Here is a 26,454-nt window from a genome sequence, read left to right as displayed (position 1 = left end):
CGAGAAGAAAGAAAGACAGAAAGAAAGAAAGAAAGAAAGAAAGAAAGAAAGACAGAAAGAAAGATCCTGTCGACACGTGAAAAGAGACAGCAGAAGCGGAGTCAAAGAGGAGCAGAGAGGGAGCGGAGCGCACAGCGATCTGCCTCATCCACCACGGGCCAGACCCTTCCTTGATGGAATATCCCGGACGGCGGAACGAGGGCAGAAGGAGGGAGAAGGAGAAACAGCGGAGGAGAAGGGGATAGAAGATTAATACAACCGAGAACTCGGGATTGCCTCGAGAGGGTACGGAAGAAAAAAAAACATGTCACGCGCTCTTGCCAATCTTCTCTCTTATAACAACTTCAGTTCCTCTGTCCCTTTTGGCATTTTCTCTTTCTTCATCTCTTTTCTCTCCAGCTTTCTCTCGCTTCCAAGTCCACAGGCTCTGTGCGGGATTTTTTGTGACTAATTTTCAAGCCTTTTTTTTCAGACTCAGGCAAAGATGAGACTTTCTGTTCCATCCAGATCTTCTTTTTTGGTTCTAATTAATTCCCCAGTGTGTGCACGCAGGCGCTCCAAGTGTCTAATTTTGGACAAATAACTGATTTTGAGTCTTTTTTCAAATATGATTTTATGTATTTATAAATGTGGGCTGAGCAAATCTTCCGTTTTTTCTGCATTTGCATCCCAAAAAACAAACAAAAAAACTGGTATTTTTCTTATAGTTTCTGAAGAAGAACTTCTTGGGCATTTTTGCTTTTCCAATATTGTGCTTCTAAATCTTGTTTGGAAAAGATTGGTGTATTTCAGGCTTAAATAATTAAACAGTGCATCAGTCATTTATTTATAAAAGACATTCTTAAGAATAAATTTGGATTTTGACAGATGTTGAGAAATAAGCTTTATTTAAGTGCGCAAAAATTAAAACTGTGTGAAAAAAGGTGGGATGGAGTCTCCTATGAATGAACAAGACACCTGTCAGAGCTTCTGTGTACAAAAAGTCCAGGAAAACCCTCACTTTGCGCACTTTCCCTACTTCTGTTTTTTATTTTTTATTTGTCTGCTGCTCTTTTAACATTTCTCCCTGTCTCTCTTATTCCTCGCCTTCCCGCCCAACCGCATCTCCCTCCTCCTCCTTCTGCTGCGCTCCATCCAGTCCAGTCTCATTGTCCTCACGCGCACACTTGGCTGCAGAGCGCGTGTGTGTCCGTGTGCATGTGAGGACGAAAGCTCATGAGCCGATCATCCCTGCAGCTCCACTTCCCACTCTCAGGTGAGTTTGTCTTCAGATTTACTTAAAATCTTTAAATATAAAACTTGTTTTGGGAAATGTATGTTCTGACATTCAGATAAGACACTTAAACCGACAGTGCATGTTTATCCGTGCACGTGTCAAAAGCTGGGCTTAGTCTGTACGTGCTCTGGTTATGAATGACTGACCTGGAGATCCCAGCCAGCCTTCACAGCCTGCTTTGGCACTTTCTTTTTCCTTTTCCATCCTTTCTGATGCTATCTGGCAAGCTCTGCCACAAACGGCGGATTCTCACGAGCCTACATTATGCGTTCAAGTCATCTCCTCTGTGTTTTTTCACGTCACACTTAGATTCCACGGCAGATTTGAACATTTCCCCGGTGGGGTTGGAGGGCGCACAGAAATAGATCTCGTTCTAAATCAGGACAGAGAGCTCGACTCAGACAACTCCCTCGCTCCTGCAGGAACCAGCAGCTACAAAACACAAGAAAAATTCAAAGATTGCATGCAAATACAACACTGGAATTAAAAGCAATGTAGACAAGCTACATATCTCCTAATGGGGTGGAAAGATCTGGAAATGAGTTTCTGATTGTTTGAGATGAAAAAACACCTGTACACATCAGGGGTTTGGGAAGATTGCTTTAATTTTGGAAGGAAGATTTTGGGCAGAAACATTGAGAATTCCATAAGAGTGTAACAATCAATCGATTAATCGATTTCTAGTCCTACAATCCAACCAGATCGATCTGCCTGAGGAATGTTGGTAAACGAATCGACCCATACCATTATAAAATTGTTTCAAAATAAAATACATTGATTATTTTAATATTGGAAAATGCCTGAGTCACACTGGTTTAAACTTTTGGCTAAAAATGTCCTGAATCAATGTTAGGATAGTTCAGAATGAACCAATATCGATTATGAGTCTTATCATCACCCAGTAATTATGATATGATTCGAATGGTCAAAATGAATCGTAGGTCTGCTAGATGAAGTTCCTAAGCCCACCTGTCTCTCTATATCTGGATCGTAGGATCCTAGGAAGGTAAAGTCCCAGCCCACCAGCTGCCTCCAGCCTTCCTAGAGAGACAAAAGGATGGGATGACAGAGGGAAAAGAGAAAGAGGACAGCAGGGGGAGCAGGCAGAGGGAGCGCCTGTGTTCATATGTCAGACTGCGAGTTGGTGACAAGAATGTGAGAGATAAGTAGGTTTGGGATGAAATGTGCTGAAGGCTGGAAGGCAGCACCTGGCTAGAGAGGGAAAATAGAAGATAAGAAGGCGCAGAGAAAGTCATGGCTATCCAAGGCTGATGAAGCCTCTAATATCTTACCTACGATTAGAACGGGCATCACGACCCACTCCTCCTCTCGCTCTTCATTTTCTCTCTGCTTTTATTTGAAAAAGAGCCGGCAGCGAAGAACAAAAGAAGACATATTGCATGCAAACCTTCCTCACTCTGCTGTCAGGAAGAGGAGGCGGAAAACGAGGTGGAGAAGGATAAGTATTAGCAAGGCATGACCTACAAAGTGATTGTGGTAATCAAACTGAAAAACAAAATGCCGTGTCGGTGATCCGGTGAGTAAAATATGAACCACAGGGCATCTAAAACAACTTTTTATACTTCAGAGAAGTTATAATGAATAAATAAATGAATAAACAAAAGGCGGTGCTTTATCTTTACAGCTGAAAAATCTCACAATAAGCAGGCTGTTACACAGTCAAAAATCCAAGTTTAGACCCTGTTCAATCCGCATTAAACATTTTCCCCAAGCACATTATCATCGCACCAGTTAAGAGGAATTTATGCCACCTAGTGGCACAATTGTGACCTACAACAAAAGAAAAACAAAACACATTCCATCCTTCCGCTTTCGAACTCTCACGCTCATGCAACGCTACGCAAGTCAGTTTTCAGACTCCGTGTACAAAACCTGCAGCCATTGAACGCACGTTAGAAGTTTAACCAGGTAAACTTTGACCAATTAGGGACTTGGATTTAGTAGTGACGTATGGATGGCGTTCTTTCAATTCACAGGGGTGAAAAAATTAACCGAGGAAGAGAAATTAACAATTGCGTTTTGTGTTTAGCCGTAATGAAGTCTTTCATTTATGGGAATAGATCTGTGAAAGACAAAGCCTGAAGTAAGATTTGCAAGATTACAACATTTCACACCAACCCTCTTTCAGCTCTGGGTTCACACGCTTGTATTGGGTAGCAACAGGCCAGTGTGAACGCCATATGCTAAAAGCACGTTCAAGTTCATTCTTGAACTTGCAATAGCTTTAAAAGTTCCTTGCGGTGTGAGATGTGCTAAAATTGGCTTTGGAGTTTATTGAAGTCTACCTAATCTCGATCTGCATCAATTGCTCGGTTGCTGCAATGCATTCGGACACCAGCTTTAGGTTTTTATCTTGTCATTTTATTTACCCTCAAGAATTTTTACAAACATATTAATAACTCTATTTAAGTTTGAGTTATGTTAAAACTGCTGAACTCGGACGTCAGACCGTATTCACACCAGGAATGTCTGTTGGTCAAATCTTTGGATTTGGATCAATTTCCAGACTTCTTTTTATAGTTTAGCTTGGTTCATAATATCACCGCACTTTGTGCAGGTCAGCTAAATCATGAGGGAGGGCCCAGAAAACAGCTATGGAAGTGTACATGGCGTTGCACTTGTTTTTGTACTAAATATTGTCCTAATATAGTTAAAATATCTGCTGATGGTAAGGAGGCGTAGTCTTTGTTGTCAAACTTGCAGCATACTAGCAGCAAAGCTACAATGGAGAAGATCAGTGACATGTTTATTTCCCTTTAAACCAGGCTACGATAGCTAGTTAGGTCCAAAATGGCTGACAGTGTTTGAATTTGGGACTAACCCTTCAACTCCAGAGCTTTAGCTCCAGTGTTTTGGCAGTGTACGCAATCAACACAATTCCAACATATTCTAAGGCAGGGAAAAGCAGCAGAGAAAAGAGAAAAGCATTGCTTCTCTCTACAACAGACTCAGCTGATTCCCGTTGATTGTGTAAACGGGGAAAGAGATTGTGTTTTTTTGGCGTCGCTGGTGACAACTCCGATGTTGAAGGGTTAAGTGTTTAGAGTTCACACAGAAGAGAACAGCACAGAATGCGGCTAACTATTTGGACGGTTCTTAGTCTAAAATTTTCAGTCCAAACCAAATTTTACACTAATATATTCACACCAGCAAACCTGGTGGGAAATAACATGAGAAGCAAACTATTTCCTTTTTTTTTTTAACTTATCCAAATGATGCAGGTGTTTTATTGCTACCAGATTCATATATCATTTGGTGTTTCATGGCTGTTCATGCCTGAATGGTCGGAAGCAACTGTGTAATGAGTATCAACAAGATTTTAATACAATGAAGTAGAGAAAGCCAGAATTTGAGACGGTTTAAAATTAGTCCCCCTTCATAAATACGTTTTTTAGTTTTTATTTTATTTAAAATAGCCGTCTAAGATTATTTAATAGACCATAGCATCCATAACACTTTGTTTTGTCAGTGGAAGATACATTTGTGGACCATTATCAAAGATCAAAGATGATCTTTAGCAACTATTCATTATACTTGTGTTTATACACTATCAATCCACTAGGGGCAGTTGAAGAGCTTGTCCTGCTTATTTCAGAATGAAATCTTAAAAACACCTAGCGGGAAACGTTTAGCTAATTTTGTGAGAATAACTCTTCTATTGTTGTTATTTTTTTAAATGACTACCTATTGTATTGAAAGAAGGTAACATTGGTTAATAATGAATTATTTTCATTACAGTTGCACCATGTTAAAAATGTATTGATCAAATTTGAGATAGTGGGTTAATAAGGTACCCCCTCCCCCCCGCACACTCGTGTCAATATTTTCGTATCTTAAACTAACATGTTTGTGGGCTAAAACTTACCAATGTATCCAACCTATCATAATTTATCCTAACTATTCTCATAAAAAGGCAATATTGCTACATTTTTATTGCAGATTCATCAAACGGTTAATAACAACAAACCTGTTAATTCCGAAAAAAATTGAATTTTTTTATGTACTTGGTTTTACAGGGTTAATGGTATAAGTGTGACGTCACCCATTTGCCGAAATACTCCTATTAAATTAGAACATTTTACGAAAACTATTTATGAATCTACTGGGACTGAATTTCAGAATTGTTCATTTCGATCGATCCCCGCTCTCCTCAGCCAGCTGTTGCCCCCCGGGTGAGGCCAGTCCGTAGCTCACCACTACCCTCAAGTGATGGGTCAAAATGTAGAGAAGAATTTCCCCATTGTGGGATAAATAAAGTATCAATTATTATTATTATTATTGTTATTATTAAACGCCCAGTATTGTGTACTAAACAGGGTCAAAGCTACAACATTTTAAATGGGGTGGCAGGTAGGGGGCAGTAGACTTTGGAGGGGTGGCACCAGAGCAGAAGGGTATTACAAATGAAAGGGTAAAAAATATGTATTTCTAACAATTTTATAATTGTTATTTTTGCAATGTTTAAAGAATTTTGAATGAATCATTTCTTAATCTTTGTCAAGAATGATACTAATATTGACTTGAAAATGGGGGGGCAAAGCTTTTTGCTCGGGGTAATTGCCCCCTTGCAGCCCTATAGCTTCGCCCCTGGTACTTAATAGTGAGTAGTGAGGCATTCAGACACAACCAGATAGTGATTCAGACACAACCAGATAGTGATGTATTCGTGATCCTTTTGATTTCATGTTTTACTTCGAAGCCCATCGAGACGACTGTTGTTGTGATTTTGGGCTATATAAATAAAATTGAATTGAATTGAATTGAATTGATAGCTTTTTGACATCAGATAGGACTGTTGAAATTTAAGTTTAAATTTGGATTGAAATGTTTGAATAATTCTGATGTAAAGTACTTTGATCTAAAGGCCACACTGCAACTTCTATACATTTTAAGATTTAGCAAAGAGAAAAAAATTAAGTTTGTCATGCAGTTTAAAGTGAAAACGGCGTCTGTGGGATTGCTCGCCTTGTCACTTTTTGTCATTATTTCTCATTTCAGGATAATTAACGGTGGCTGAGTGCTACACCCATTACAGGCCCTGTTACAGCCGTCACACTCGGCCACTGATTTCAGCTGCGATAATTAAAGAAGCATTAGCAGCGAGTGGGGAAAAAAAGATGCATCAGTTCCTCTCATTTTAACTCCCCTTGTTTTCCGGCTTCTCCTGTGAGTGTTTGTTTCTTCCTTTTGGGTTCTCTCGCATCTATTTTTTCCTCCTTTCTCTTCCTCGTACCCTCATTTCCTCCTTCATCATCGCCCCCTCCCCTCTTCCTTCTCCTCTCCGGTATTCCCCAGAGATGGGTGAGTGTTCGGAGGAGCTCCGGCGCAGATGAAGCTGCTGGAGCAGCCGTGACATATACACTCGGAAGCGCACACTCTTCATGTCTTGTCAACACTGCAGGTGCTGCATCAAGATAAATGAGCCGCCATTAGCCAATCAGGTCAGCCGGTGGGGGGGCAGCGGGAGACGGAGGAGCGGGATGGGCTCATGGAGGTCAAGCCGTCGACAGGGGAGACGAGTTGCTCTGCTAAAGCACGCCGCGGTGCAGGGAGGGAGGATTCCCTGATTAGGCCTCTTGAAAAGTTTTCTTCTTGCGCTCCCCGTCCTTCCTGTACGAGCTCTTCCTCCGTGCTCCGCTGCCACTTCCACTTTGTTTTCCCCCCACCAGCGCTCCTCTGGGAAGTGGAGGAGTGCTGAAGATTGTTCTGCTGCCACTTGATGGCCTAATTGGTATCTCTGGCCTGTTGATTATCCGTTCATCAGTGATTTGCTGGAGTGAAGCAGACAGGGGATGAGGAGGAATTCAAAGCCTTTTCGGGTGTTTGGATCCCAAAAATGATGTGTTTTCTTCCCCCCACCCCCCTTCAGTGTGGAATTTCTTTCATCTGTCTCTCAGGAGGAAGAAAACCCTGAAACAAATTAGGAAGAAAGTTGGAATTATTCTCATTACAGCGCTACAATCAATGAGTGGGTCTGGGTGTGTTTACGCGATTAGCATTTTGACTCTAATGACGAAGGATTGGTTGGAAATGTGGAAGGTAAATAATGAACGTCGTGGCATGAAAAAAACAAAGCCGTCATCCATTACTCCTCTCTGCACAAACATGTGTGCCGGATAATCCTTCCCTGGCCTGACTTTTCATCCCTCCTTCTTTCTTCTTCTGCCCCCCCCCCCCCCCTCTTCCTCTTTTCTGCCACCATGTCTGCATTGTGTGCTGCAGATATCTGGGGCAGGGTGTCCTTGCATATCTTTTTGACTCTGCTGTTCTTTCGTCTGTTTTTTTTCTCCCAATCTTTATTTTAGAATTTGTTTGAATGTTTTCGGTTAGAACAAAACAAAACACTGAAGCTACGTTCGTACCACCCTCAACCATGGGCGTCAATAAACCTCTACGTAAATGTGGGTATGGGCATCTGTGTTCAAAGCTCATATATTGATGCATGGCTAGACGAGATTCTATGACTGTTTTTGGCCTCTGTGTACAAAACGCTCAAGACTGACCAACATACATGTACAAGTGTTGACAAAATAACTATTTACAATAAAAAAGACAGACATTTGTGACATAATCTTAGAACCAATTGACACCTGGGGATGTGCTGGCATAGGGTTTGGAGACCACTGACATTCTCTGCAGTATTTTGGAGTTTAGCTCTAAACATTTGAAAAAGTTTTTCATTAGATTTAAAGAACTGCATCCAACATTAGATCTATGAAGCTGTGTTCGCACCGCCCTTGGCGACGTGCGTTCGAGCGACCACTTCCAATGAAAAGTCGATGTAAACGTACATTTCAGGCTTCCACGTTCAAAACTCTTGTGTTTCCACGCTGCAACACGCATTAAGACCATTTTTAGGCCCTATGTACAAAACATGCATCCACTGAACAGGTGTTGAAAGTTAAACCAGGTCCACTTTGGGACTTGGATTTGGTAGTGACACATGAAGAGTGGATCTTTCAATTCCCGAAAGTGCAAACCATTTGACAATCATGGAGGAGAAATTAATAATTGTGGTTTGACACCAAGTCTTTTATACATCAGAATAGAGCTGTGAAAGAAAAAGCCTGGAGCAAGATTCACGAGTTTAGCACCACTACGACATTTTGCACCAAACCTCTTCCAACTGAAGGTGGCAGACATGCGCCAGTATCAGGTAGCGACAGTCCAAAGTGAGCACCATATGCTTAATGTGCATTCTTGAACGTGCGTCACATGGCCAGTGTGAACGTAACGTCGTGTTTTGAAGCTTATAGGTCATTACTTAAGAGTTTTTGCAGCAATTCTTAAAATTTGAGTCATTTTCTTTAAATAAGCAAAACAAAATCTGCCAAAGGAATAAGAAAAATGGTCTTACCAAGTACTCTTATTTTAGAAAATAAATTCTATTCACTTAGACATGTTTTCCTAAACTAGAATTATTTTTATATAGAAAAACTTTCTTAAGACTTTTTTTGTAAACCACAAAATAAGACACATTTCCTTCAAACAAGGGCCTACAATTTTGCTGTATAGGCAATACTTCTTAATCATAAAGAGTAAAAAAAATGGTAGCAGTGGGCATATATTGTTGTGTGTTCAGCAGCTAAATCGAAACATTGGAACAGTATTTATGCAGTACAAACACTTTTCTTGAAGTCGTCTCAAGAATGTTTGACATATTGCCAAAATCCCATAGAATTCTGTAGAGACATAATCAGCTGTTACTCAGTCATTGTATTTGTCAGAATAACCATTCTTGCTCTGCTAACTTTTTTAGGGGTGTGGCGTCCCAAAAAGCTCACTCCTGATTGTCTATAGAAATGTTGACTCAGATTGACTCAGACTAATCGCTGCTTACTGACGTCGTCTGGCTCCGACATGGCGACGTCTGAATCGCAAAAACATGGGGACTGAATTCACTTTCAATAAATCATTTTCTATCAGTGACATCAGGCTCACTCAGTCCAGTTCTTTTATATGGTTAATAGTCCAGTCCTAAGCTCCACCTTTATACCAAAACTCTTCAGCCCCAAGAAGAACCGACCTGACAGCAAACCCAAACCCCTTTGTTGCAGTTTCCTTCTCATAAAAGGCCAGAGGAATGTAGAACGCTCAGTGAATCACTAAGTGGATTGAAAGATCAAGTTGACAAGATTATTGCAGACTTTTCGTCCCTCCTGAGATGAAAGGATAAAACCCTGTTCTTTCCCAATGAGCAAGTTAAATATCAGGTTTAGTGGACAGTATGTTCTGTGTCTGCAGTGGGTCTTTGGGATCTTCCATCCAGAACACAACAAACCTAGAGCTCATTAACTTTGCTACTTAAAGACCCAAAGCCATCCAAATGAACTGATTGACCTTTGAATTAATAACAAGGATGAGATCAATAACTGGTATTCTAAGTTAGTCAAGTGCTTTCAGAAATAGAGACTGAAAAGTTAGAGTGCAAGAAATTGAAGCAAATTTCAAACACTGATGGCCTTAAAGACCCACTCCGATGAAAATGGTGTTTTTACTGTTTTTAACATGTTCTTGTGGCACTTTTCTGACGATGGAAGGCATATATTACGAAAATAAATCTCAAAAGCGCATTTCTAAATTTTCTTTATTAAAATCGTTGTGAGTCAGTAGCAGCTGATAAAATGCAGTTTGAAAAATATCATCTTTGTCACGTAGAAAATACTTCTGGTGGACCACAGGCTCCCTGCTCTGCTCCGGAGATTTTGATGCATTCACTAATAAACAAGCAGATCCATGTATCCGTCTTTGTTACCCTTGTTTGAGCTGGTTTCAGACTCAAAACTGGACGGCTGGATGGCTCCAATATTGTTTGCCATTTTTGTTGCTTTTAAACAGTGAGCTCTCAGCAACAGGAAGGGGAAGCGGGTCGGGGTTGATTTGCGCCAACAGTCCGCCCACAACTTAAATTTCAAATGAACTCTTTCTGTTCTGCAGAAACCATGTCCTAGAAAACAACACAGGTTTTTTTCTTTTTTTCTAATTTTGGTGAAAATGGCATAATCATAATTTAAAAAGACCACTGGCAACACTTGCCAGATGATCGGAGTGGGTCTTTAACTTTGCTCCTGTTAAAAATGTGGTTTCCACTAATGCAAATCATGTCACAGAACTTGAAACCTTCTTATCTTCTGGATTGATTTTAACCCAAATAATGTTTTTTGTGATAATTTCATAAATCAAATGACTTTGATACTAAACGTTAAGGTTGAACTGCATGAGACAAATTCATTGAAGTTTGAACCATCAAGTAATGGGTCTTCACCAGATTAACGAGTCCGAGTGTAAAACTGGTTTTCATAATGGAAAGTTTTTCAGCTACACGTTTATCATCAATTTGCCCAAAACATGAGCTCACCAAACCTCTATCTGAGCCTGGAAGCTGTTGGAGCATGCTCTGTACAGCGGAGGAATTCTCACCATTAAATGTCAATACCCCCCCAACTCACACACACACAACCACCAACAATATTGCAATTTTGCTGTCAATTTAAGAAAAAAATGATGCCGTTTATTGAAGAAAAGTCACCCCAAAACAATTGTCACGGATATTACATCTAACCACAAAGGGCGGTGGGGGGTAAGGGTTGGGGGGCTGACAAAGATAATCCGAAGATTTATGGTTTAATAACTGAGAAAAATCAGTACAAATGCTCCAAAAAGTCATTTTTCTTAAAGCTCTAATAAATCTCTCCATTTACCATTACTGTTACAGTAAATGATTAAAGGCTTCAAACAAAAGGTCTATGTAAATATATGTAAATATGTTAATTGACGCAAAAAAAAAGGAATTTAAAAGTGTAAAATTATTGTATTAAAGGAAAATTAATTTCTCTTTTTTTTACTATAGATTCTGCTTTAATTAGTTGTTTTATGTTTATTTGGAAGCATTTTATACAGATACGCTTTATTAGAGATTGGTGTGTCCTTTTTTAGGCAAGAATCTAAAATTTAGCCCATAAAAGAAATATAAAACTACACTTAATCAGGAGCCAAAAGTAAAAATAAATCAGGCTTCTAAATAAACTCCAAATGTTCAGTTGGCTAGTTGGACAAAGAAGTAAAAAGTCTTTGTTAAAGTCAGTATTTTTATCCTTACTGCTATTATTATCCCAGCTGAAGTGGTGTTTAAATTCCTCAAAATAACCTGATTTGGTGATTAATATTGACTTCTATGATGCCGTCTTTCTTTGGCACGTTCAACGAGCTGACAGAAGAGAAGAGACTCTTTGGCCTGCGCCGCATGGTTGAGGCCGCCTGCAGCGCCTCCCCCTCACAGCATGTTTCACACATAATTTTTTTCCCCCTCCCCGTTGAAAAATAATTAAACATCCAAGGGCTCAGGTAACATCCTAAGTACATCAACAGATAAAGATATCTCCTTTCTCATCAACATTTCTTCACCTCATCTGTAGATTTTTCTTCCTTATTTGGCCCCTCTTTATGTTTTTTTGTCGATGGTTACTCATTACCTTTCTCTTCTCTCTGTTTCAGCTAATCTGTTTAGCCAGCTCAGCCGTGAAATCTCTCGGCTGCAGAACTTGTGCACAAACGCTCTGGTACAGAGTTCAGAACTTTACAGAGAGGCTCAGCGGTCCAGCAGACAGCTGTAGAGCAGCTGAGACCTCTTAATCTCTCTGCTCTGTACCAAGGGCTGGTTAAGCCTCCGTCTCCTCTGGGAACGTGGAGCTTTCGCTGAATGTTCTTCCAGCAGACTTCGGAAACCCCCCTGAGCCTCTCTTTAGTTAGTGCTGCTCCACGGAGGGATGACACGAGTACCTAACGATTGTTGGTGACTATGAGCTCTTTCCATTATAATCTCAGCACTAGATGTTAAAATGGTCTAATTCTGGGATTTATTTTGTTTAAAGACCCACTCTTATGAAAATGGTGTGTTCTTGTGACATTGTTCTGATGATGGAGGACAAATATACAGAAAAATAGCTCAAAATTGCATTTCTGAGTAGTTTTTTATTCAATTCAGTGTCAATCAAGAGCAGATTTAAACAAAAAGCTGTGTGGAGAAAAAAAAGTGGACTAGCTACATAGAAAATACGCTGGACGATCCATAATCTCCCTGCTCCGCTCCATTCTGATGCATCCACTTGTAGACCACTACAAATATGTACGTCTTTGATGGCATTTGCTCGCTCGAAACTGTACGGCTGTATAGCTCCAATATTGCTCGCCATTTTTGTTGCACTGGTAATGTAAGGTTGAGGTTGTTGGGGGCTGTAAGCTAGGAGAGCATGTAAACAGATGGATGACAGGAAGTGGTGGTGGTCCCACAAAATTCTAATGGCTGTTCTGCAGAAGTGATGTCATACGTTTCTTTTCCCAGTTTTGGTTAAAAATGACCTAATTATAATTAAAAGACTGCAAACACTCCTTAAGTAGATCAAAAGATGATCAGAGTGAGTTTAGTATGGACCAAAACCATCAATGTTTTGTTTGGCTTTAAAGAGCCTAAATCATGCAAAGGTTCTTAAGTTTTTATATATTTTGAGTCTGTGCTGCCATTTTCTGGAAGGAAAATGAGGTGCGAAAATAACTCATAAAAAAAATCTTTCTTTAGTGTGCCAAAAGTAATAGATTACCATACAGATAGATATAGTTTACTCTGAAATGCTTTAAAAATTATATAGGCTTTTTATTGGTTGAAATAAAAGTAACATTTTCTTTCCTCTTTTTTGGAATATTTGATTTCTTTTGGTACTTTCGTCACTCGTGTTCATTTGTTATGATGTAAATTCTTGGCAGCATAAACCTTTCGGAGAAGATTTTGAAGAAGTAGGTCAGCAGTAAAATGCAGACTACAGAGAAGGAAGATCAAACCTTTTTCTTACCTTGATCTAAATTAATATAAGAAATAACTGGCACAGAGGAAGAACACGTGTTAGAAAGATGTCCAGATTAAACAAGTTGAAGGACTTTCATAAAGGTGGAAAATTTGTCAACACATGTTGGTCATGAGCTCTGCCGAAGACTCAATAGCACCTTGGCACCACTTTTTCTCTGTGTATCTTATTTTTTAAAACCCTCTATGGTAGTTAATGGTAGTTAGAACATGGAGACAATGGCATGATGGTGGTCTGAATGTTTTTTTTTAAAAGTTTTTACAGACCACCACACAACTAAGTTGTAGCTGTTTATTTCTCAATAGTACACACCGCTCATGCGGTGCACGTTCAAGAATGCGCACAACGTAGGATCTTTAACACGTTTTTAGCATATGGTTTTAATACCTGTACTCACAGTTGGAAGATCAGGAGCCGGTTTAGCTCATGCAGGTTTGCGGCACCTTCCGTCCGTGAAACCAGGGTTCAAATCCGGGCTGCTCTCTATTCCCTTCTCTACTTCTGTGCCGGTCCCAAGCCCAGATCCATTGAGAGGGTTGCGTCAGGAAGGGCATCCAGTGTAAAACATTGCCAAGTTAACCATGCAACTCATCCTCAAGGGAGAGGTTGATTCGCTGTAGCGACCCCTGATAAGAAAAGCCGAAAGAGAAAGAAGACTCACAGTTGGAAGATTCTTGGTTTGAAATGTCAAAGCTGTGCAAATCTTGCTCCAGGCTCTTTCTTTCACCGTCCTATGAAAGTCTTGGTGTCATAGAATTCTGTCCGGGCACAAAATGCAATTATTCTTTTTTCTCCTCCATGATCAATTTTCAAGCAGTTGGTGTTTAAAAAGAACGCAACCCATCACTTTAGTTCCAGTGTCCCTACCAAAACCTGAGGCCCTGATTGGTCAAAGTTCAACCTGGTTTGACTTTCGACCACTATTACTGGCCGTGCATTTTGTATGTAGACCCTGAAAACAGACTTTAAAACTTGCATTGGGACATGTAAAAACGAAAGTCCCAAATGCGCATATACGCGTTTACGTAGACTTTTCATTAAAAGTGGTTACTGGATTGTGCGTTGCCCTGGGTGATGTGAATGTAGCATAAGATTTATGTGAATGTGGCACGCTGAACGCATTCTACATAGGAGACACGGTACAGAGAAGATTGATTGACAAGGTCTACAGCCAAAGGACACAGAGGACAGTGTACTGTTTCAAAAACAGCAATTAAAATAAATCAAACCAGCGATACTGCAAAGCCACAATATAGCGAGGGACTACTGTATATGTTCTACATTGGGTTAAATAGGAACTGACTTGTTTGTGTAACATGCGGTTACCTAATGATATGACCTGGCTCCAGGTACTCTTTAAGCTTTCAAGCAGCCCCTAGTAAGCAGCACCGGAATATGACTGTCCCAACAACACCGATGAGTGCGGAAAAAAAATGGTTGCCATGTTAAATAGACAAATGCAGTTGCACAAATCCACACACTTATTTATTAGTGCATGGAAAAAAACTGGGCTCAAAGCTTAACTGACCTCTGTTTTAGCTTTTGGAACGTTAGAGTTGGCTTCAAACCTGTGGATTACAGTGAGCTGACAAACGGGAAGGCAAAGGTGAAGGCAGTCAACAAGTGGCGGTCGATACTTTTGATTATAAATCTGCTCCATGCTTGTGTTTTGTATATAAAGAAAAACTTTCAAATGGAAGCCCAGCAGCACTCGGCGCAGGTGGATTGGGGATGTTGGAGTGGTTGTTAGTGTGGCGGTGAAGGTGGTGTGTGTTGTGGGGAATGTACAGATATGTGAGCTTTTGAAAGGGGGGGGGGGGGGGGGGGGTCAAAGCACAAAGCAGTGGCCTGTGGAGGAGAGAAAAAGCTCTTGTGTGTTTAAAAAGTCAATGGGCTCTTTGTGTGCCGGCCTGGGAGACACTTATCTGCGAGGGCACACTGAGACGGCGCACGGTGCAACAAACACACACCGACTCCAATATGGAAGCCTGACGGGCTGTCATTCAATCTTCCATATAGCTCCCTTTACCTTCAGCGCGAGCTTATCGTTCCTCTTTCTATAGGAAGCTTCCTGTTTTTTGGTGCCTTCAGCATCTGTGGAGCAGCAGAAACTCTACTCCCTGCTCCTTCCTGCTTATCTGGGTTTGGAGGGGGGTGGTTTACCTGAGAACTTCATAGAGAGCATTCTGTCCTGGACAAGGAAGCGAAGAACAGGGAGAATAGATATGAGGAGGAGGAGGGGATAATGAATTGCGATTGAGGGGGGGCAGGAATGCAACAAATACAGGTACAATCTTTGAGCAGACACCAACCATTCACCACACAGGTTTTAGTGCTCGTTTAGATGCAGCATTTTTTGCTCGGAGAATTTAAAAAAAAAACGGGGGCGTCTCTCAAAGACCGAAAGAAACGGGCACACAACGTAAGTAAAAACGGAATCTGTAGGCTTTTTCTTCTTTCGGGAGCATTTCTGCTTTTAAGAAGAAGTCTGGGTGAGTTCTGAAAGCATCCTCTGAAGTGTACACCCCACAAATATAATGACCTTAAAAATCTGTACTTGAAAGAGAGTGCTTTGGGATTCAGATATTCGAGGCATTGAAAAGGAAAAGCTTCTGTTCTTCCAGCAGTCCGAGCAGGTAAAGAGGACCGAGTGTGAGCTTTTCTGGAAACCCTTTTCTCTCTCTGGAGGATTTCCCATCACAAGTAGAGGTCGTACATACGCTGTATTTACAGTGCGTGCAGATTACTGCAAGTCTAGGGGCTGTTGACCGCCTGGGATCAGAATATGGATTGTGTCACTCTAAGTCAAAGACACAACACTCGGCTTATCTTTGCTTGGTTCGTTCACGCACGCCCGCCCGCACGTCGGCGTGTGAGCGCTTATCTTGTCGGACAAACAAGACGATCACAAATAAACCGCATTGTCTGTTTCCACACCGAATCTCGATAAGACACAAATCAGCTTAGGAGCACACGCCAATGCACATGAGCATATAGGAAAAGTGGGGATTGGCTGGGATGAGGCTGAAAAATATGGATTAAAACAAGGATGGCTGACTTTGACATTAATCCAAGCTGCTTCAAATTCTCCGACTGCCCGTCTTGCTTTATTCTCAAACCACGTTGCCTTTATCTCTCATTTCTTTTTATCTCTGCATGTCTCTCCAGCCCTCTGACTTTTCTATTCCCACGTCTGTTGCTGCAGCAGCCTTTTGAAAAGGATGGGCTCCCCTCTAAACCGCCAAAGCGGCTCTTTGTTCTCAAAATTCGAGAGGAAAGACACATTGAGTGTACGGATGCACAGACACACACACCATTTTCAGGCATTCACAGTTTCTTTAAGGGATTCCACCTTGAATTATTAATATAACTATACATTTTTGTTGTCCATTTTATTATCACTTGATTGCAATGCAAAACTTCCTCCACAAGTTGTCAGTAAATCAAACAAAATTTCTCTTAAGTTAACCCTGTAAATATCATTAGCGGCACCTGAATAAAATTTTTTTGACCATTTACGCGATCAACATAGATCAGCTCATTTTTACCCAGAAAAAAGTGGCTTTGCGTCGTTTTGGAACACTAATGGCGCATAAATGGTCAAACAGTTAGGGTAGCTCAAACAGTGTGTGTTACTCAAGTGCAGCTAACGATATTACTTGTGTTAAAGGGTTACCCTAAGATAAATTATACTGTGACAATGTAACTAATTAGGTAAGTAAGCACATATTATTTATACAGCACCTTTCACAGGACAGAAGTCCCAAGGTGCTTCACAAGTTAAAAAATATAAAAACATAAAAGGCAAAAACATGCACCACGTACAACAATCAACCTAAGCCCAAATAAAAACGGTTTCAGTTGAAATGCTTTGCAAAAGAAAAAAAGTTTTCAGTAGACTTTTAAAATAGTTCACAGAGTCCAGGAGATCAATCCAGGGTTTAGGAGCAACAGCCTGAAAGGATCTGTCTCCCTTGGTCCGGAACCGTGTGCAAGGAGCCATCAACAAGTTCTGAACCATAGACCTCACATGGTCTGTAGGGGGCGATCAAATCACAGACACATGTAGGAGCTTGACCATGAAGGGCCCTAAAAGTCAGCACTAATATTTTATATTGAAAGCGGTAAACAACCGGGGGCCAATAAAGAGCTTTGAGGATAGGGGAGATGCTTTCCCTTTGTGTGGGTCAAGATCCTTTCAGCAGATGTGTTCCTTAAACATTTTACTACTGCAGTGTGTTACATATCAGCGTGAGGCTGATCTTCGCCGCTTCAGAATCTGCTGGATTTTCATTAATTGTGTAAACGATTAGTCAAAACAATTTAAATGCAGGAACTAAAGTATAACCAAAGGGTAAAGCTTTTGGAGTGTCATGAAATCGGATTGCAGTTGCCGAGCATCATGGTAGTCCTGCATGACGGCTTCCCTATACAAAGGGAATTGTCTGCTAACTTTAGAAAATAGAGGAGAAACATGTCATTTAATGGACAACAAGCAAACATTATTCAGTGAAGCTAATTCTAGAAAAAGAAAACCTGCAAACACGCTGCATGGGCTTTTGATCATTACTTCATAACAAGCTAGCAGCTAGTCATTAGCTGCAGTAGCTCAGCAGGTCACTTTGCTGATTGCGGCGCAGTGCTCATCCTGTTGTCGGTCTCTTTTCAGTTTGCAGTCTCTTTCAGAAACACTCAGAAACACACGAAGAACACAGTGTTCTTTCAAAATGCAGCGATACAACTTAATAATTATCAGCTACAGCTAAATGTTGTAGATAAAACCAAATGCCTAAAAGCCAATTAATGCTTGATGATATGCAAAACAGGCCAAAAAAAGTGCACATTGTAAAACAAAGCTCAATAAAGCTTTCAATGCAAACGCTACTTGCATTTACATATGATCAGCTTTGAAAACCTGCAAAATAAAGTAAAAATCCACATGTGTTTAGCCAAAAGAGGAGATTCAATGGCAGTTTGTTTGGAAAACGTGTAGGACGCCGGCCCCTGAGGCATGGATTTGGACATCTCTGACTTAAACCCTTATATATTATTCAAATCATATTTGATACACACATTTTTGAGACCCCTATCTCATTAGCATGATCAAGACTTTCCTTATAAACCCATTGGAATTACTTGGTCCATGTTTTCTGTCCTGTAGTTCATCATTAATCCACTAGGGGCAGCAGAAAGGCTGCCTCTGTGAAACCTCAAAAACACTTTTGGCCAAAAAGGTTTTGCTCATTTTTAAAATTCGATAGTGAATATAACTCATCTATTGTTATTCATTTCTTTAAATGACTACTTTCTGTATTGAAAGAATGCAAAATTGTTGATAAGTCCAAAAACTTTGAATTTTCTGTGTATGATGTAGTGGTCTTTACGGGGTTAAAAGTTGAAAACTTAGATTTAATTTGCCTTTTCACACATTTCAATGAATCCCTGATCACATGATTTTAGTTCTACTTATAAATAAAGGTTTTCTAGATGGGTGGGGGGCCCACACAGGAGACACATGGGGACTCCTTGGTCTCCCTCTCTGTTAGCGCTGACTCATCCGGTTTCTTTAGTTAATAATTCAGAGGCCTGCCAGCTATGTTTTCATCTGTGTCAACATTAGGAACCCGTAGAAATTGTGCAATGATCAAAACAAGAGTTGGGTGATTTGGAGGGGATGTGGGGGAGCAGAGGGACTCGGAGAAGGGTGGAAAGATGGAAGAACACGGGAGAGGGATACACGAGAGACACGAAAGGTGTCTCTGCACCGTTGTAAATCCTCTGCAGGGCCTTGTTAGCTGTCAGGAAGGCTGAGGGTATTAAAGAGGCTGACACACACTCACATACAGAGGCACACAAACCACCACGAGGGGAGAAAAGTTTACTCCTGCTACCAGTGTGACTGATTCACTGCTGTGTCTTATGGCTTTCTATTCCTATGTGATTTTTCTCTGGCATGTCACATAGGGTCTAAAGCCATTGGGTGCAGAGTGGGAGATCTGCAGACGAGGATTAGATGGATATATGGGATGGCAGAGCCGGGATGAAACCAAACCTCACGGTCTATACGTGCACGTACACACAGAAAAGAGCCTGAGGCAGTTTTGTCTTAGCTCGCAGGCAGCTCAGAGCACAGCTCAGCTAATTGCCCCCATATGAGACAGTATCAATCCCCAAAGCCACACACAAACAAACACCCCCCCCCATCCCACCCCTTCATGACTGCAGACACTTTGTTTGGTCTGTTTTTTTTTCTTTTTGTCACCCACTTTCTCCCACATAAATTACCCCCTCACCACGCTCTAACCAGTCACTTCCCGCCGCCTCCGCTGCCGCCGCTACTACTGCTGCTGCTGACTCAGGTTGCGATTAAATGAAACTCTCAGTTTCACCTCACGTCTCCTAATCTCAGGGCTCTCTTCTGATTGGCTCCTGGCCGCCTTTTCAAAAACTGTTAACGCAGGGAGTTCAACAGACTTTCAGACTGTGAGTGTGGATGGGGGGGGGGGGCAAAGGTGGGGATCGAAGTGTGCAGTTTGTGCTGAAAACAGCAAAAAGAGGCACTTTTATCGACAGCCATTGTAATTTTCTTGATTGCAAAAGTTTCTTTCTTTGTGATGAAAGGATATACAACAAGAGCGTTTAGGTCTGTGGAACAAATGTGAACACCTGACCTTTGCTAGCCCAACTATTACCTTCTGAATTCTTACACAATGTGTCATTATGATCAAAAACTAAATTAATAAAACAAATGAAAGAAAAATGTGCATCTATGTTTTTAAATTTAACTTTCAACAACAAATTTCGGTCAATTTTGATCATCAAACAGATTTTATCCCGTTTCTTAGCTTAATTTTACTTTTTTGGATCTCAATTTGCTATTTTTCCCTATTGTAGACAAAGTTACCCAAATTGAAGCAAAAAAAATAAAATTAGAAAAGTTCAATACAAGATAAATAAAAGTAATTTTTACTTCAATAATATAGTCTAATTTGTATTAGATTGCATTTTTAAAAATTGTAATGCTTCTTTAATGAATGTCATTCGATAATGACGATAATTACTTGAAAATATAACTGGCCAGCAAAATAAAAAAAAGAAGTCTGAAGCTGAAAAGCAACCCCATACCATTACACTGCTACCACCATGTTTGACTGTTGCTCTGATGTTCCTTTTCTGTGTCACTGTGACTCCAGACGGGACTGACATTTTCCATAAACATTTTTGAAAGTTATAACATATAACCACAATAAAAGGAATAATCCAGACTTTTAACTCCACTCAAAATAATAATCTCTAAATTTTTAGGCCAGATTACTGCCATCTTTGGAATCTTTAAAGAGTGACAATCACACATGAAAAAGGACAAGGAGAGCTAACATTTTTCAATTTGACGGACGGAAATTTAAATGACGAACCTTCATTGTTGCTCCAGTTAGTTTTTAATTTCTAGCTACATTGTTTTTGAAAGTTTCTTTTCTGTACTTTAAGAAACTAAAAATACAAAGGACTTCTCTAAAAGAACAAATAAAACTCCTTCAGTTCTTCCTCTGCCTGCAACAGAGGAAAAACAATGTCCTAATTCTGTTTTCATCTTTGATTCCACAGAGTTTCCAGGAACAAAGTGTGTGAGCTCCTGATGGAGTTAAGCTTTACTTCTCCTTTCTTGGGTTTCTCTTGCAGGTCTGAATAGATGCCGTGCGTCAGGTAGACCATGCCGTTCACCTGCGCCTGCTTCTGTGGCCTGAACGGCTTCTGCTGCAAACGAAGGCAGAAACGAAGGGAGCGTGTGGAAGAAAGGGAGGGCGAGGAAGAAGAGCAACGGCGGGATGAGGAAACAGAGGTGTGACAGGATCTCTGTCTGGATCTGCGCAGCTCAGTCTGTGTTTTTAAAAGTAGTTTTTCACTTTTTTGTGTACATAAATGAGACAATCGAGGTTTAAGAGACACCGTTCTGAATCAGAGCATCGATTTTCTACTGGGATTTAGAGAAAATTATTTATTTTGTACGTTTACAAAAACTCTCAATAGCTGCACAAAGTGGTGAAGAGACTCTTGTTTGGTTCAGTCACACTCCTCAGAACCCCCCCCCCCCCCCCCCACACACACACACACACCTGTATTGCAAGCCCCTGTTGGAGGCTGAGCTGGAACCGAGCCGCACCGCATCCACACCTACCTGCTCATGTCAGATCAACTTAGAGAAAACTTAAGCCGAGTGAGAAGGCGCGGAGTAATTTCCAGAGTCGCCCACAGAGCGCTGGAGCCCATCACAGATTTTCACGCTGCGCTGGGCTCCATCTAAAGCCAAGCAGCTGTCCAATCAGCAGCTTAGCTGGAGTGTGAAGATGGGAGTCAAGGGTCAGAATGAGGAATCGGAGAGCACCTTGTCCTCTGATGCTGTGGCATCTCCGTCTTGTTAATCGGCAGGCAGGTAATTACGAATAGATTACTGATAGCGCCCCCCCTTCAGCTGTCACCTGTTCCATCTATGGTCATAACTGCAGACTGCTAGAGCCAAGGCCAGCGTGGTTTGGGGTTACCTTCAGCGTCCGACCACGAAGACAAAGTCTCATTTGCGGGCGTGATTATGCGCGGCACGTCCAGTCAGGCGGTGGAGATGTAATTAACCTTTTCCAGCAGGAAACAGATGCCTGGACGTCACACACAAACATGCACAATGACAAACAGACTCACACACGTCTGCTGTCAGGGAAACAAAGCCAACGTCACGGTGTCACGGAGACAAAGCCCCAAAAGCGCCGCCTGGCACTCAGCGATAATCCCCTCACACATTTTTTACATTCAGAATGTGCCTCTGTGGATCTCTGTCTGTCTTACACCACCAACACCACCACCTTTTATATCAAACTCTCCTTGGTTGGACATGGCCTTACAGATAAACTCTATTCTTCGGAATATCAGCAACTTCCTAAAATGCGCAAAATGCTGCTTTGCTTCAGATTTATGGACGACCGGATGGTGTGCGCCAGTGCGTGTCTGAAAAGACGGTGTGTTTACACGCACGCACAGGCGATGCAGTGAAACAAAGCTAAAGCCATTTCACAGAGCACGGCACCTATTATGATTCAGTGTTACGATGCAGCTCTAATGAGAAGCAGAGAATGAGGGGAGGGGTTGGAGGAGGAAGCCAGGAGATGAGAATGAGTGCGAGGGCTGAAAATGCAGATGGGGGTGGGAGGGGGTGTTATGCTAGACAGAATAGTCATGCTAATTGGCTACAGTAGATAACTTTCTGAAGGTTGGGTGGGGGGAGTGAGGGATGCGGCGTAAAGAGAGCAGCATGATCTGCCTTCATCACCGCTCCCTTCATTTAACCCTCCTAATAGGAGGAATATTGGCAGCAGTAATAGCAAAAGACAAAAAATGATTTGTTTTTTGGTGAAAGGATTTATTGTCGGGTAGGGGTGGGGGGTAGAGCTGCAGGGAAATGTTACTTGGCAGCAGTGTGTTATTTATTTTTTTTATAACCCAATCCTTTATGGATCATGGCAATTTTCAGGCAATGCAAGTCAAGGACAAACAGCTAAAAATAGAAGGACGGTGCACGACTCTTACGATAGCACCAATGGGGGGGTAGAGGGAGGTGGGTATAAGAGGGGGGCGAGCGCGAAAAATGAGTCCTGTCGCATTAGATTTGGGTCAGAAAAAAAGGGAAGAACCAGCGAAGCGGAGGCTGCTGCAGACGGCCGGAGACTCATCTGTCGCACCTTTCGGCGCTTCTCTGACGCCTCTACTGCAAAACACCTGACGGTATAGGAGGGGCCGACACAAACAGGGATGCAGAAGACGCGAGGACCTGTTAAGAAAAAAAAAGTAGGTCAGGGACACTGAAGATTCTTGATTTGTAACAACCAAATACAGAAATGAGTGTCAAAAATACCAGAGGTTTTAAGAATTCACTCATATTTTAACAGATATCCACAGAGCAGCTGAATCTGACTTTAAATATAAAAGCAGAAATTCCTTTTGGACACCTTTCCACTTAGAAACTTAGACAGTAAAGAGGAAATGCTGGAAAAAAAAAGCCCGTTTGAAAAATTAATCAATGATGTCTTTTTTTAATCAAATCTAAAGTCTTCATCATATTGTTCCAGCCTGAACTGACTGTGTAATGAACACATTCATAAAGCTTTAAGCCCCCCAAAATGTGGTAATTCATAAGCCCCCAATGTTTGGAATTATTCTGCTGGTTTCACTGCAATTTGAGCTTAATTTTCCTAATATATGTCCTCCATCATCAGAAAAATGGCTCAAGAACATATTAAACACACACAAAAAAAGGTGTTTTTCATCAGAGTGGGTTTTTGATCACCAACTTTTTGCTTGTTTCTGGTCTGGCCCAAAACTTTATCTTAACATCTGAAGAAAAGTTTCAGCACCTCAACTCAAAGCCCAAATATTTTCTGATTGTTGTTCTTTATTAACTGGTTTGTCTTTCTGTTGTCATTGGCAGTCAACAGAATAGTTGGTGCTTAGCCACTGGAGGTGGATTTTCAAAAACATTCCCTGTCAGAAACACTCTTCCAATGGAGCGACTTTACGGATAGAATTCCAGCACGCAATGCAAGTAAATTATATTTATCCAAAAGATGCAGTTGTGCTTTAAACACCTGGACAGTGTTCAGGTAAAGTGCTTAACTGCACGGTCAGTGAAAGAGGTTGGCTCATGGGTGATAAACCCTACAACCATACGAAAAATCAAGGAGAAAAATGTCTTAAAATGTAACTAAATGTTGCTTTGAGGCACTAAATGCCAAGTGTGTCAATCCTGCCCAAAGATGTCAGCTAAATTTAGACTGTGCTACAATTTGGCACCAACCAAATGTCACTACTCCCAACTATCTCAAACCGTAAACATTTCCCCTGACAGACCGCTCATGACTGGTGACCTTTCCAGGGTCTACCCTTGACGGATAGAAGAGGTGAGCCTTTCATGTTGGTTGATTTTAGGACTTGAAATAAAAAAAAACATTGATTTATGATCCTTTTTTTTTTATCCCAAAGCTAATCCTGTGTGGATTCATGGATGATATTAATGTAAATTTATACTTTATCTTTCAAATACTGACATTGCAGTCATGAAAACTAGGCTCAATTGAAGGTTAATTTTACAAAGAAATTATGGAAAAATGGGTTTTTGATAGGTCAGTACCTTAGAAGTTACTTTTTTACTACTTTACTCCCTATTTTTAGGAGATTTATAGAAGTCAGTTAAGCCTCTTGACGATTTCCCACCTTACCTTTTTCCCCTTTACCCACATCTGTTGTGTTTTTCCCAATAAAGAGAAGAGTGATGGCCGCTCCACGGCTAATTAGGATGTCTGAGAGGCAAAACACTAATAGACTAGTAATAGAGTCAGATGGGAAGCACAGATGCTGGATCTCCTAGCAGTCACAAAGCATCAGAAGAGGGAACTGGGAAAAAGGCATGCTGCGAGAGGAGATAAAAACGGGCCTAGGAGGTGTTGGAGAGAGATATATGGCGTAATTGAGACTGTAATAGGTTTTGTCAGGAGCACCTGTCAGGGTCAAGTTAAAATGGCTCCGGTGATGGGGAGGAGAGAGAGGAGACAATGGGAAAGCAAAGAGCGGGGCCAATTGGAGTCAGGATCCTCATAAGAAGAGGCTCTTCTCTATACCAACCTCGCCTGATTGCTAATTTGTGCCAGTCAACGGGCATCAAACGGCAAGTCTCACAATGCACATAAATATTACTGATTGGAGTGCGGTTACCTGTTAAACGCACCCACTCACACCCAACCCACACAAATACACCACGACAACACACCAAATCCGTCTGATTATACCTGTCTCAGTGTTTAACAAGGTGTCCACATAAGCGTGTGATTGAAAAGCACAACTGCCACTGGTAAATACCAAACTCTCCCCCCGTGTCTAAATGAAAAATAAGGGTGGAGGGCTTATTATATTGGTGCCTGCTGTGCCAACCTAAGTTCTGCACCATGTTCATTACCAGCCCCCCACCTGTGTCGATCACTCGCCACCCCGCAACCTGTCTGTAATAGAAAAACCAATTCTCACTTAAGAGTTGAGGTCCATGCCTCGGGGGAGATGAAATCAAGTAGAGTGGGATTTATTTATAAGTCGCAGCTAAAGCTGCACCTGGCAATCCTGTCAAACTCCAACGGCCAGGAGAAATAACTCAAATCTTGGACTTTCTGCAGGAAAAAAAATCCATTTAGGTGCTGTCAGCTAGATGAATCACATGAGGTGATACATAAATCTATCTATCTATCTATCTATCTATCTATCTATCTATCTATCTATCTATCTATCTATCTATCTATCTATCTATCTATCTATCTATCTATCTATCTATCTATCTATCTATCTATCTATCTATCTATCTATCTATCTATCTATCTATCTATCTATCTATCTATCTATCTATCTATCTATGGCAATTTAATTTGTTTTCATATTCATTTAAAAATGAAATTAATGTTAACCAAATGCTTTTTTGTACGTAAGATACAAAAACTAAAATCTTGAACTTTTTAGTTGGTAAAGAATCTGTTTAGATGAATCACAAATAATTCTTCAGTAAATATTGTTTATTAGGCACCAATTTAGATTCAATTCCCTGTCTTGACACTTTGTATAGAGGATAGACAATTTCATAAAAGCAAAAATAAAGCAAAAGAAAGAAATCATGTGGGTCTGGTTTAGGCTCAACTTAACTATTAAAAAAACTGAAGTGCAACCAATGGTTTGTATTAATTATTTGTTGTTATTTAATTTTAAACTGAGAATTCAATAGACGGAAAGACGTTACCCTCTCAATAAAATTTCTTGCAGAACTAAAACCTCAAATGGTAACCACCTATAAAGCTGTAAAGACAATCACAAAACCACCAAAACATCTGCTGAAGAAGTTGAGAAATGAGTCAGCATTTCTTAGCACGTAAACAAAAATAAAATACAGGGATAAAATATGGGAAGTGGAGAGATGTGCAGTTGCGAACTTCACAGAAACGGCAGTAAAACTAGGCTTTTCCGTAAAACAAAGAAGGAAAAATTCAAAAGAAGAAATTAGTGATAGTGTCATTGAAATTTATCAGTAATTCACATAAATAAAAGTTTTCCCTGTACCTATCCTCCTAGCATCTAAATATTTTACTCTCAATAAATAAACAGAAAGTCAGTTTCGATTTCTTGAGTGTTTTTTTTAGTAATGAAGTGTATTTGCACATTTCTACACAAGGGGGCACAACCCATCAACTCGAATTACAAACACATGACGCTTTCTTGGAAATC

General features: G+C 40.8%; 1 long non-coding RNA gene and 1 other non-coding gene across 2 annotated transcripts; both read left to right on the top strand.

The window, feature by feature from the left end:
- Positions 1-25,847, top strand: LOC110015154 (uncharacterized). The gene is made up of 3 exons (XR_002290276.3): positions 1-285; positions 1,139-1,255; positions 20,836-25,847. It is a non-coding gene; the product is annotated as an uncharacterized LOC110015154 (long non-coding RNA).
- Positions 19,050-19,154, top strand: mir135a-1 (microRNA mir-135a-1). Its single transcript, NR_107092.1, has one exon. It is a non-coding gene; the product is annotated as a microRNA mir-135a-1 (primary transcript).
- Positions 25,848-26,454: the final 607 nt, after the last annotated feature.

The sequence above is a fragment of the Oryzias latipes genome, chromosome 5, assembly GCF_053564925.1.
Source record: "Oryzias latipes strain Hd-rR chromosome 5, Olatipes_Hd-rR_3.1".
Taxonomy (NCBI): Eukaryota; Metazoa; Chordata; class Actinopteri; order Beloniformes; family Adrianichthyidae; genus Oryzias; species Oryzias latipes.
Note: the sequence above shows the minus strand (reverse complement) of the source record. Positions and strands in the feature narration are given on the sequence as shown.